At 35.0% G+C, this 14,432-nt stretch overlaps 1 non-coding gene across 1 annotated transcript; it reads right to left on the bottom strand.

The window, feature by feature from the left end:
• Positions 1-6,190: 6,190 nt before the first annotated feature.
• TRNAT-UGU (transfer RNA threonine (anticodon UGU)) lies at positions 6,191-6,264 on the bottom strand. Its single transcript has one exon. It is a non-coding gene; the product is annotated as a tRNA-Thr (tRNA).
• Between the last annotated feature and the right edge of the window lie 8,168 nt (positions 6,265-14,432).

Below are 14,432 nucleotides of genomic sequence, written 5' to 3'. Positions count from 1 at the left end.
TACGCAGTTTTTAAATTTAACGTTTGGTGTTTGTTCCCTTCAGCTATTTTTCCGGTACATTTAAAAGCCAGACGAAGGCTGGCAGCGAAGCTGCTAGTTATGAATAAAAAATTATATAAATAGCTCAGTTTAAATCCCACATACCCCTAGCATTTCACTTTCATTTTCAGCATATTATCTAATCAATAAGTATTAAAAATCAAGTTATAAACATTACTGATTGCCAGCAATTTCTTTAATTTTCTCCTTGTAGGTGCCTTTTGCTAGACAAACTGCCTGATATGAGACAGACTATGCATCTCCCCCCAAAATTATTTCAAATGTTCAAAGCCATTAGGCGGCAACGCAGAAGAAGAAAACGTTTGAACTGAAAGAAAAATTCCTCGGCAGTTTATCAAAAAGGGAGGTTCGGTCATAAACAGCAGCTGCAATTTTTTTTTTTTTTTTTTCGTATCCGTCTAGAAACGCGCCTCGTTACTAATAACTTTATTTCCGTCCTTAGTCTCCCATCTCTTCCTCTACCAATTGGCAGGCTGTCATTAGAAGACCAAACAAAAATGTTCACTAAGTGGTTATAAACGATGTCGTTGCTTGCAGCCGGATGCAAAGCACGAGGGTCTCCGTGATTGTCATTATAATCGTGCCTAACGAACCGTCCCAATCTCCATGTTCATCTCTTCAGCGGGCGAACAATAGAGACCAGAACCGCAGTCATTTTTGGAGCAACCTTTCGTCACGCCGTCTTGATTGTGTAACGCGAATGAAATTATGCGCGTTGTAATGAAAGGTAAATTGGTTTTCCTGTTAGTAAATTATCTATCATTCATAACAGAGATGTTGAAATGGACCGGTAGCGCTAACAAACCATAGCGAAAGGCTTAAGCATAGCTCCCTACGTATCTTGTGAAGGGGGGGGGGAGAGAAAAAGAACAGTAAACGTCGAAATTTTTGTACATCATCCAAATGGATTTCAAAGGGTCGTTCTGTTCGCTCTAATTACACTTTACGTACTAGAAATTCGCTTAATATAAAATATTGGTAATAATAAAGTTAATCTCTGAAAGTTAGCTAATTAGGAAACGATGTATGGATTAACAATCAAATTTTTAAATTAAGTTATACTTGGAATTTTATTTCTTCCTAGAATGCGTGTGCATGTGCCTGTGTGTTTTCTAATATCATTACTGTTTCATTAGAAGAGACATATAACTATAACGAGCGAAAAATTCTACATAATTTCTTGACATAGAGCATGCGGCAACTCCCAAATAACTGTAATGTGAGTAAGGGGCAATATCCACTGTTAAATCAAATCACTATTAATCCAAAGACAATTAATAAAAACGTAAAAAGAGGTCATAACCCACATTATAATTAAAAGAAAAGTACTATTTATCTGTATTTTAAAGCATTTCAGTGGGGTTCAATTGTTTAAGTTGTAGAGACATTAGGTATTTTTTTGGAAGCAGGCAAGAGGAAACATGAACAAACGCCTTCGCCGGGACCACGGACCTCCGCCACAGTGTGCAGAACCATTACACCACGAAGGCACGCTAGGAAAGCAGAAAAAATACATTATAAAGTTAAAAAAAAAAAAATCTCCCTTCCCCCCCCCCCAAAAAAAAAGAAACTACAACACAAAAAGCACAATTTTTGGTTTATTTTACTCTTGTATTTCAATATCAGTCAATGAAAACGACAAAATTAATGGCTGCATGCTCTCGATTTATTTTAAACATTAAACAGTTTACTTTTAGTAGATAATTTAATAATGTTCATACATTCAGAATTACAGACATTTAAATTACGAATAGTTGTGGACAAACACAACTCCAAATAGTCTACCATCACTGACTGTTACAACTGTTCTCTAACGCATCCCCTTGCTTTTCGTAGAGAATTCTGTTCACGCTGATGGTTAGTGACAGTAATTTTTCCGCCGGTGCCGAATAAACAAACTTAATGTTTGACGAGGCCAGTTAATTCCTCTTCGGTTTATCGGAAGTTGATTGATTGCATTTCCATTGGAAAACATACACATCTAGCTCGTTCACTATAACGTATTCGTTTCATATTCGTAATTCTACTTTCCAAAATCTCATTTAAGTAATGATCAAACAGTTATTATTCAGTTATATTTATGTTACGTTTTGCTGTACTAATATTTCATATATTACCCAAGCAGTTTAGTGAGCTTTTGCTTTTTTGCACCTTATAAAGCGTAAGAGTCTCCATTTGAAAGCAGTGTGATAAACTGCCATTTCTTGTGATGTTGCTTTTCGATATACGAGTACATAGTCGAAGGACAGCACCTTTAAGAAATGGTGTGCTCTATGAGATAAAATATTTATATTAAAACTATACTACATCGTTCAGCAAACTGAGCGATTTAAAAGCAATATTTCTGTTAATAATTCAGTCTTTATACTTTCAGTCACATTTCTAACTGGCATAACTTATAGCTGTTTAGTTGAATAAAGTAAAGCATACAGGTATTATCTGCCTGAAGCGAAAACTGCCTTTGTAGAGAACTTCATTAGGGAATTTAGCTTCCATTCATGTTAAACACAGGATTAAGCTCGACAACCCAAGCAGCCAGCTCATTGATTATGGTATGCGATGTATTTGATTATGGCAAATTACCTGAGGGCTATCTGCCTAAGGGGAAGGATGCCTTCATGGAATAACTTTCTAAGGGAAACTTACTCGTACAGACGACACACACGAGGAAAACCACAAAAACGCCCATGAAGCCAGCCTGTTCGCGGGATTCGAACTTCGAACCGAACTACCAGTGTTCAGTGACTTTACCGCTCAGCCGCTGGTGGGCCTCTAACTTGGATTGGAATGCGGCTAGAACAACAAAGTTCATCTGTCTTGTTCACTCGGTCTCTAGTAGGCACTGATGTACTTTAAACTCTAATTCATTAGATTTATAATATATTTATAAAAACCTTCTGAAGGTGACCACCTCTGAAAGTGACCACTGTTTATCAAGTCATATATAAACATCGGTACTGAACACCGTAGAAACCATTAGCTTTTTATCAGAGTAGGAAATATGAAAAATATGCGCAGTGCCTTCAAGGAGATTCGAATTTCGGATTTCCTGATTGCTAGCTAGACGTGCTTTCCATTAACACCACGAAGGTTAGCCGTAAGGAGGAACAAAATAATGTAGAATATCATTTCTGTAAGAAAACTACGTCCACAGAAGACAAAAGTTAGAAACTTACTTAGAGAATGTTACAGTAAGTGATGATTTAATACATATTTAGGCCATTATCGTAAGCAAATTTCCTAAATGCACACTGATATCGCAACCATGGGAGGGGCTCCTAAAATGGACGAATAGCTTTCAATTGAGAAATAGCTCACGTGATGTTTCGAGGAAAAAAGAAAACAAAATTCCATTTTCGGAAGTTCTGGGTAGTGTCTAATACGTATTCATATTATTTCTAAATTCAGTTAATCGTATTCTGAAATCTTCCTGTACATTACTGTAGTTTTAAACATTCTCAACAAAATTTTCTCGTCAGTTACAAATCGTGAGTAACACAAAATTTGATAGCTGATTCTCAGAAACAAATAAGGCAGATCCATTGCTGCAATGTGAGAAGCTCCTACCACTGTTGCGATAGCAATGTGCTGTCAAGAAATTCGCTTATCGTAACACATCATTTTAAAAACACATCATTTTAAACACATCATTTTAAAAATCATTTTAAACACATCATTTTAAAAATTAGTTCTCGAACAGTAATTCAAATAGGTGAGTTACTACGTAAAAATCTGAAAAAGGATCAATTTAAATAATTTCCTTATACACGTTCCCATCTGGAAACATTGATAGATGAAAGGTTAATATTTATGCTACAATATTTTAGCATGGTTTTTATTAAAATATTTATATTAGTTTGTAGAATGATCTCTGAGTTATTAACAGATACCTTATTTGTGCACAAAATCAATAAAATCAAGTAGGCAAAAGATACAGCTACTTCTTATTATACAACAGAAAATTGAATGCGAAACTGAAATACATGGAATGATGGAGAGCTCGTAATAGTATCTGTACAGCCCCTTAGATTTCTTCAACAAAACCCATTTTTGTACTTTAAGCCCAGAATGGTGGCGGTCAACGACAAAAGATCGCTGAAGCGCAGAGTTATTGAAGTGACAACCCACAGCAAAGTATGAATACTTAGGAGATTATTCCCACATTCCTCGTTCCGTATTTTTAGCTCGGATTTAAGAAATGGTCCTTTTAAGCTCTTGGGGCACCTCCGAAAATTCTCTCGCTTGAAAGAATTTCGTCCCTGCGTCCATTATATGCGGCTTTTAAAAGAGTCAAACGAAAGCGGGAATTCGGTAGACCATAAAAATAACTTAGTCTGGAGTATTTTGTTCGGTGCAATGCAGAAGTAACAGCTATGAAACTATTAAGAGTATTTTCGCAAAAGTTTTTGTGCATACAGCGAATGCTTCCAATAGAAAATAAAAAGTAAAATAAATTGGTATTGTATCACTTTTCTTAGCAATGCATGAGAATTATTGAAGAGCAATGTAATAAAATTATTTATAAAAAAGTGTTGTGAACTTTATTTTGAAAGAAGTGTTTCCGAAAATATTAATCTAGATCACTTAAAAACTTCAGTAAATAAAAACAAAAGAGTCCTTGATTCCATTTTTTAATTTAATATAATTTTGAATGTAATATCATGGATGGTTTCTAAGCTTCTTGACTTAAGGCTTACGAATACATTAAAACAAATGTTTACATTGATCGAATATTAAATTTTAGTTCCGAATTCCTTCAATACCATTTTAAACGCAGGATGATTCATAATACCCTGTGGGTTTTCAAAGCAATAGCAAATACGCCAAAAAGGTGCATAGTAGTATACAAAGAATCAAATTTACATTTGCCATTATGGGGACCTGGTCAGGCAATTGTAGATTTAGCTAGGCAGGTGACAGCAGAACGCAAGCATAACATTTACTTGTGCACATAATGCTTATGGCATATTCGTTATATGTGAGTTTCTGCAGCGGAGGTTTCGATCAAACGCAATTACTTTCAGACAAGATAATTTCATGTGTGTTTCAACGAGTTCAAGGACACTGGCTGACTCCTTGCTTCCAGCCATAGAGGTAGGAAATAAGCCATGGAAGTACCTCCATGCTTCCAACAGACCTTCGTGGTATTACGGTAGCACACTGGACACGAATTCGAGAGGTCCAGGTTGGAGACCCGGCGAGGGTATTGCTCGTTTTTCATGTCTTTTTGCTTCAAAATAACATAAGGACTCTACAGTGTTCTGAAAGCGAATATAGACTAACTTAGGACGAACAGTTGAAACCGACATCTACCACGGGTCCTGGTGTGCATATATTGAGCGAATACATGGTACTTGCAAAACTTGGAGGAGAGATCCCTTATGCACTGATATAAAACTTTATGCTGAATTTGTTACAGTTACTGTACTATAAATTTTCGAAACTTCGGATGAGATTATTGAGTTACCACGTAATTAAATTCTGCTAGAATATTTCATTCTGCTTTTCTTTTAAAACTGATCACAGAATTCTTTTGCTTTAATTTTCGAACAATTAGAACTAAAAAAGAATATTATTTGGATGGATAGAATAAACCAAGATTTCGGCAGACAGCAGAAAGTGTCTATTATCTTTCCTAGTCTAGTGTAAGAAATCATTATCAATCGGAAAAAAAAAAAAAAAAAAAAAAAAAAAAAAAAAAAAAATATATATATATATATATATATATATATATATATATATATAAAATAAAAATAAATAAAATAAAATAAAATAAAATTATGACTTAAGCGTCATAAAAGAAATCTTTGACGTAAAAAAATATCTTAAAGCAGTCGATACTTTCATAAACATTTAGCTGATCGGCCTCAGGAGCTGAGGATATTCATAACAAGACCAGACAGCCTTTGTGTTGAATCATCTCAGATATAAACTTCATTTGACGTGAAATCATCGCTTCAATAGATATATACTATCACAATTTGATTAACAAAATTACAGATTGTATAAGTATTTTATTTTGTCCTTCTCATTTTTAACTTTTCCTTTAAGGACGAAAGGTTTGTGGCAGATTAAGTTTATTGAATTTAAAAGTCTCAGCATCTGATCCAAAAACCTACAGTTGCGTCGAGGGCACCGGTGAGATTCGAACTCGCGATCTCCTGTTTACAAGACAGGCGCTTTAACCAACTAAGCCACGGCGCCTATTCGTTTCGTATTGGAGTTTGACAATAGCGTTTTGTCTTCCATTTTAACCATCCATGTGCGGTTTTAACGTGATCTAGAGACTTACTTCTTAATTATGCTCATTACATGGCCATATTTGAAGGACTAACTAACAGAACATATACACCAATTACAGCGTCCCTGACATTACTAGAAGCAATCGTAAATTACCTCTTTTTCTATCTGCGATATAGCAGTCATCACATCGTTTCGGATAGCTTGAAAAGTGTCTGGAAGCATTAAATCCACAAAACCGTTTTTATAAGAAAAAAGCATAGTCAGACGGAGAGAAATTTATTTAGCAAAGTGTTTTGGAACATGGCGAGGATCTACGCTTCTGATCAAAGAAATCCAAGCTTCCTTTTTCAAACGTCTTTGGTTATCGAGCTGACTAATAAAAAAATTAACTGCATTTGTTCTGCAACACGAACTGTGCTGCGCCAGCACGCATTTCTTCTACAAAGAATATACTAACGTTCCTTAGCACTGCAGTTTTCGTGAAAGTGACATGATTTTCTACGAGCTTCTTGAATAGAGGGACATTTAACTTCATATAAATATGATAAGGGAAGTATTGGAAAAAAAAAAAAAAAAAAACTAACGTTAGAGAAGTACTTTCAAATACAGTACCCTAGATACACAAGTATATACGCACACTGTGCTTTAAAAGAGGCTGTAAACTTTAAAATAAATGCTTAGCCGCAATATTCAGTTTCATATGGAGTTTCTACACACGGTGAAATTCTCACACATTATCTTTGAAGTAACTTCTCTTCAGAGCTAATACTTGGCCAAGTTTAAAAGAGCCAGGGACAAATGCGTAGGAATTATTCTCACCTAGAAGTAGTTACAAAACTATTTATTGAAAAATACAAAAATTATTACTAAAATCCTTAAGAGAAAATCAAATTAACTATACAGATAAAACAGAATTTCGCATCAGTAACTTCACCGCTGGGCTTTGTAAGCCATTCTGACATGACGGTTTGCTGATGTGATTTTTTAAACGTTTCCACATTTATGAGACATCTTGTTCATTAATTTCCTAGACTAAAAACCATGAATTTTTATTAATACGTTCTCAGTGTTTTAACTGCAGTATAATTCAACTTGAAATTGGGAAAGAAAAAAAAAAAAAAAAAAAAAAAGAGAGAACAAACTTAATTATCACTAAAAAAATTTAGGCATTTTGTTCAAGTAAATAAAGTACTTGGCAAATTTCTTTAACAGCTTTCGCTAATAGCAATATGCTAACATATTTACAGTCTCATTCAAACATTTAGCCCGCCAGCGGCAGAGCGGTAAAGTCGCTGAACACTGGTAGTTCGGTTCGAGATTCGAATCCCGCGAACGGGCTGGCTGCATGGGTGTTTTCGTGGTTTTCCCCATGTGTAACGTGTATACGAGCCAGTTTCCCTTAGAAAGGTCCTCCACGAAGGCATCCCTCCCCTTAGGCAGATAGCCCTAGTGTGCTTTGCCATAATTGAATACACCACACCACCATTCAAACATTTAAAAATTGTTAAAATTTGTTCTTTATACTTCTGTAAATTAAAATAAAGTATTGATGCCTCAAAATATTCGAGATAACTTAAGTTTCTCTCATCAAGAAAATAAATTCCTTTCTTTTCTGAAAGTAATACATTAATTACTATTTATCTCCAGTGCTGAAAATACGTTATGATAAAAACCTAAAAAAAATTGCCATTAAAACTGCGAATTGTGTTAATGCGATTAAAATTGCACAAAGTGCGATAGAATGTTAATTCTACTATGTACACAGTTACTACTACCACTAACTATGTATATAAGTTACTACTACTAATAAGAAATTCAAAATTACGTTAAACGTTCAATAATTAAATAAAATAATGCGTAACTTAACTTTTACATTATAAATTATTTATTCACGACAAAATTTGCTTTAAAAAAGTAACATTTCTACTGCTGTTAATGTAGAAGTGATACCAATTCTAAATTTGCTCGAATCCTAAAAGCTTTTCTAATCCTTCGAAATTTTTGAGTCTCGAATCTCATAAGAATAAATAAGGAAAATAAAAAAAAGGGGGGATTTGATTGAATAAACGTTTCTACTTTTAAAGCAAAATTCTGAATACATTTTCATACAGTTTTTTTAAGTATACTTGTATTTATAAAAGAACATGCAAATGAAATTCACTAAATAAAATACATAACTACAATTCTTCAGTTTGATATTTATTTTCTGAACATAAAGTGACGAATTATTTGAGTAGTATTTCAAATTTTTTACATTTTTCAAAATCTTTTTAAATCATGGCAAGTGTAAAGAGGTATAGGATTATTTCAAGATTTAACACTAAACAAGCTAATTTCTAGATAAAATTCTGTCTAGAAAATTAAACGTATGGTCCTCTGAGCCACCAAGAAGTAGCAAGAATGATCCAGGTTAACATAAATTGCAATAATCGCGGTGTTTATTAAATGAACGTTTCTTTTTTAGACGTCGATTAAAATTAATGCTAAAATTTTAAGTCAGTTTTTTAAGTGAAGATTTGAAAGATACTAGGGCTGAAAAAAGACAGTTCGAAATCCTTATGTTAATATTTACAAGTGTTCTATTTGATATTATAATCTTCTTAATTAATTCTTTCGACTGTTAGACATACTTTTTCTTTACATGCCTTCGTGGTATAACTGTAGCCACTCATCGCATGTTCGGGTCCCTGCGAGGGCGTTGCGCATTTTAGCAAGTGTAACGTGTATACTAGCCAGTGTCCCTTCGAAAGTCCTCCACGAAGCCATCCCTATCCCTTAGGCAGATAGCCCTATTGCGCTTTGCCATAATCTATCAAATCAAACTAGCCAACTGTTCTTTGCCTGAGACAGTTTTTTCCTTGTCGCTTATAGCCTACAGTGCCATCATCCGGGAATTATTTAGCAGAGTCGTAGCTAGGGTTTTCAGCGCCCAGGGACAACTGAAGATTTCGCGCCCCCTATTGCTTGCCAAGGATGGAAAACATTTAATTCTAAAATGTCGTAACATCAGTTTGGCGCCCCTTGGATTCTGCGCCCGGGGACAGATGCCCCCCTCTAGCTACGCCCCTGTTATTTACCACTAATATTAACCTTGTACGTAAGCAACTGCTTTTAATTCAGCAATTAAAATTTAAACTTCCCTTTAAAATATTTTTAGCGTACAAATTAAGCGCACAGACACACAGAATACAAAAGTGCTAGACTAGTGAAAGTACACTAGCAGACACGAAATTAGTACAAGCTCATATTGCTGATGACTGCATGGGAGCTTATGCATCTGAACATCATGCATGATTTCTACACTTTTGAGTGACTGAAGAAGAAAAAGAGACTAACCGAATTATTAAGGCATGATACGTATTAATTACCATCCATTTCTGTATATAAGGTAATAATTTTTAAGCAAATCAAAATTTTGCTAGCCGAGCTTAGGGATCGGCTTATACCAATTTCAAAATATATTTCAAAATTTTTTTTTAAATATAACTGATTGAAATTCACAGAAAAATATTTCTACTTTATTTAATCTTACTACACATTAATTAAAATTCTCAATGTCAATATCCGATTCAGAATTGTTTAGGAATTCTCGAAAGTATTTCTCTGCTATATACAAGTCAGCTGAACGTGACATCGTCCCTCCCATTGTATCTACCTCATAGCTAATATCATCTTCAGCTCTGTCCACATCATTACTGATGCAACATTTTTCGAGCGATCAGGCGATCATTTCTCGCTATTTCAGTGGATGCAGCCTGTCATTCACCTTCAGCTCGTCTTGAAAGTCCACCCAGGTTAGACAAATACTTATTCGAGCTTTTGAAGATCTATAGCAGCTTCTGATTTCCTCAGCATCTGCATCAGCATCAGTGTTTCAGTTTATACGGTATTTCTCCCGCTTTCCTAGCGTGCCTTCGTGTAGTGGTTCTGCACGCTGGGCCGGTATTCCAGAGGTCCGTGGTTCGATTTCCGGCGAAGGCGTTGCTAATTTTTCAATCTCTCTTGCTTCCAAAAAATCCTCTCTCCAAAAAATGTCTCTACAAGTTATTGAAAGTGCTTCTGTTAAAATAAAATCTGCGTCAATTAACGTTGTTGTTGTTCTGAAATACGTATCTGGACTTACAAAGAGATTTTGATTTCGGCTTATACACGTGTTTTAAATTTTGGCCGAATTGTTACAGCTAAATCTTACCAGTCGGTTTATATTCAAATACAAATGATGTTTTCGTTATGAAGGATAATAACTAATTGATAACAAAATAGCCCACATTTGTTTCCATTTAAGAACTATAATAATCCTAGAAGTTTAAATAAGGATGAATACTTTTCTTATTTATTGGAAATGCAAAGATTGAAGTAATATTTCAGGTAAGTAATAGTACTTAGTAAATATTTCAAGAAAACGATACTCAGAACCGGTTTAAAGACTGGATGGAGTCTTGGGTTTTACTTTCTATCCCCTTCTTTTTGAGAAGTTGAGACGAAAGATCTTTACTTGGTACAGTATTTTTACATATTTTTATACGTTTTAAGCAGTTTAATGCTTATATTTTTTAAGCAGTTTTTTATATGTTTTTATGTTTACGCAATTTTTTAACCACGTTTAGTGTTTATTAAGATTAAATACATCTTATTTGCTAATTAACTTTAATTAAAAAAATTTAAACATAGATATTTTTTTAAATAATAAGAGACCTATAGAATGGTCTCATAAAATATTGTGTTCTAAGTTATGCGGTTATGTCCACTTAGGTCCTAAGTGGACTACTACACACGCATAGCTCAAACATGAAGTCATATTTAATAACATATAATTTAGAACGGGAAAACACTGAGGATGGAATTAATTCCATTATGTCTTTTACTTAATTTACAATAAGACATTATAGATTATACTTATATATATTCAGACCCGAATCTACTCAGAGTTTTTATACTGAGCCATTTCCGTTTCATATGCAATTTAGTAATTTGCTTGATGATGGCACACACTTTTATAAAGTTGTTATAAGTGCTTTCTTTGTTGATTCAATTACTTTCATTTCGTCTAGAACAAAATAGAAAGCAATTTGTTGAAAACAATTGGTAAATTTGCAGCCGGTTGCTCTGCAATCAACAATGTTTACATCCTGCTTTTGGTAGCTTTCATTTAAGCAAACTTTGATTTTTATTATTTTATATGAGTTTAATTAAATTATCCTATACTTTATTATCATTATTTTTTAAACGAAAGCATGGAGTTGTGGATGAAGTTAGGATAGTAAAATACGCTAGAAAACACCCCACCCTGAAAAACAAAAGGACGTACCGAATATCCGAATCCGAATAGGACGAAAAAAAAAAAGTCAATAGATATACAGGGTGCCTATAATTAAAGAACCCTATTTTAAAGTTGCCTACAAGCGAAACCAGTGATCAGAAAATTGTGAAATTTTGTACTGAATGAATGGTTAAGAATGTCTTTCAGCGGGGAAAAAAAAAAAAAAAAAAAAAAAAAAAAAGGCTACAAATAGCGTCACTAAATGGCGTGTTTTACTTTGAAAACCTCTAGTAAAAATGCAAATCTTTGTCGACGTCATACAGCAGCTGTTATAAAACCTAAAAACATTCGCGGAGACTTTGTTTTCAATGTGCTTGTTGCTCACAGTGACGATAAGTTTACGAGATCCCACTTTCTTAATAAAACTGCATTACCAAAATAGCCGGCTCTTTCGTAATGTATGGAGGCCCACCAGCGGCCAAGCGGTAAAGTCGCTGAACACTGGTAGTTCGGTCCGAGGTTCGAATCCCGCGAATGGGCTAACTGCATGGGCGTTTTCATGGTTTTCCCCATGTGTAATGTATATACGAGCCACTTTCCCTTAGAAAGTTCTCCACGAAGGCATCCCTCCTTTTAGGCAGATAGCCCTCGAGGCTTTGCCATAATAGCAGACACACTTTTGTAATGTATGGCTTTCCCGATTCCCAGACTTTAATCCATGCGATATTTGGCTTTGAGGACATTTGAAACATCTGTAAATGTAAGTCGTGAAAATCTCAAAGCCAGTATTTCATGCCGCGAGCTGAACATTTTCCAGAGCACACTTCAGTCAACTTTGGAACATGCCATCTCGAGGTTTCAGATGGTAGCTGAAAATGATAGCCATCATGTGGAACATGTCTTTTTGTAATAAAATTTGTAAAATTGTAAAACTATTGTAAAGTGTGGCTAAAAGTATAATTTATTAATATAATGCCCTCTGGTGATACTATTTGTAACATTTTTTTCCCCGCTGAAAGACATTCTCATCCCTTCATTAAGTTCGCCACAAAGTTTAACAATTTTCTGATAATTGGTTTGGATTATAGCCATCTTTAAAATAGGGCATTTATATGCAAGGCGTTGCGAGAATTGTTATCTGCCTTAGCACTTGGTACTGATTTGTAAAATTGGCGGATGATCCCCTGCGATATTTCTTGCCAAACTCTCTCTAGTTGTCAAGTTAGATGGTAATACCTTCGGACGGTGGGAGGCGCCTGCTCAACAAACCCTAAACGGGTTTTATTGCATAGAGATCTAGCAATATAGATGACCAGGGAAGTGCTTGATAAGCACGAAGACAATCAGTAGAAATATTTGCCGTATGCAGCCAGTATCCTCTTGAAATGAAAGCCTGGGTGCCTCGGAAAAAAGGGCAACACAACAGGATGTTGTGATGGGCGTTCGCATGCTCTTGAAAATATTTGCGCAGCCGCAAAGCAGTACAGAATATATAGTTGCGTTCCCATGGAGTTGTAAGAAACGTTCGGATGATTTGAATTTGCCTGTTTAATTATTTGTTTTTAACCAAATTTTTGTATCACTTCTTTAAATGAAAGCCTACAGTGCCTCGAAAGGAACGGCAACGTAACAGGATGTATAATGTGGTCAACGTACCGCAGTGCTGTAGGAGTCTCACAGATGACAACCAAAGAAGTTCGACTATTATACTGAAAGTACAGCCCAGAACCATAACTCTATGTTGTCAGGCTGCTTGACGGTCGACAGATAGGTCAATATTCCACTGCTATCCTGGACATCCTCAAATATGTCTTCTCTGGTTATCATAACTCAGCTTGAAGTGGGATTCACCGCTGAAGATAATTTTACTCCAGTCAATGGCATTTAGATCGAATGAGCAAGGTAACACTATAACGCACTATGTGCACAGATTAGGTATGATTGGTGCAATGGACATCGTACACTGGTGTCTTGGTTTCAGGTCAGGTCATTGATAAAGATGAATCAGGCACTGCGAAAGCCGCTGTGATGATTGCTCTGTCGTTTCTCTAGGTCGACCGTCATTTCTTTGACGCTGTGCTCTGCTGTGATTCAAACATTCCTACCAACATCGTCAAATGGCGACATCGTTCCGACCCAGATGTTGAGCGATCCTTCGATTTGACCACCTTGCCTCTTTTAGGCTAATTGAATGGCCTCCTAGTGCGAAAATTCATTTGCAAGGTATTGGTAGAGTCGAAGTGGGTAGATGGAATTAAATTCAAATGAAAGTTATGCACTAGAATTTGAATTTCTTTTTTTTTCAATCACTATCTAGAACTTCAATTGCGGCCAAAATTTAATCATTCTCACCATGAATTAAAAGGTATTCGCGTGGAAAATATCGATAAAATCAAATAAATCCTTCTCAGTACGTCGGTTTCCCCCGATCTTCTTGTCTTAAAGCATAATTAAATGGACCAAAATGAATGGCGAAGATTAACGGTCTGACTGAGTAAAAGAAACATATGATTTTTCAACTAAAAGGAAAAAATACTACCGAAACGGCTAAAGCTGTTAAACTTTATTTTACTTAACATGTTATTTCTTATGTGAAAATCTTTTCTGTAATTCTTCTGTTTCGTCTACTCGATCAGAATACGTAAATTAAGCGAAACTTAAATAAAAGGAGGATTTAAGTTTAAGAAAGAAATTTAGTAACATCAGCCTCTTTAGTGTTACACCTTTATTATTACTTTTCTTGAGCGTATTACCAGCTGATGAGTTTGTTTTTCATTAAAAATTAAGTTGGTAATCATGAAATAGCAAAGCCAGGTTGTTAAGAGTTTAAATTGAAATTTTCATGCAAAAATGTTTTGAAAAGGTAAAT

The sequence above is a fragment of the Stegodyphus dumicola genome, chromosome 8 (genome assembly GCF_044657685.1).
Source record: "Stegodyphus dumicola isolate Sdum_Otavi_A_Nest chromosome 8, ASM4465768v1".
In the NCBI taxonomy this organism is placed as follows: domain Eukaryota; kingdom Metazoa; phylum Arthropoda; class Arachnida; order Araneae; family Eresidae; genus Stegodyphus; species Stegodyphus dumicola.
This window is presented reverse-complemented; position numbering and strand designations above follow the sequence as displayed.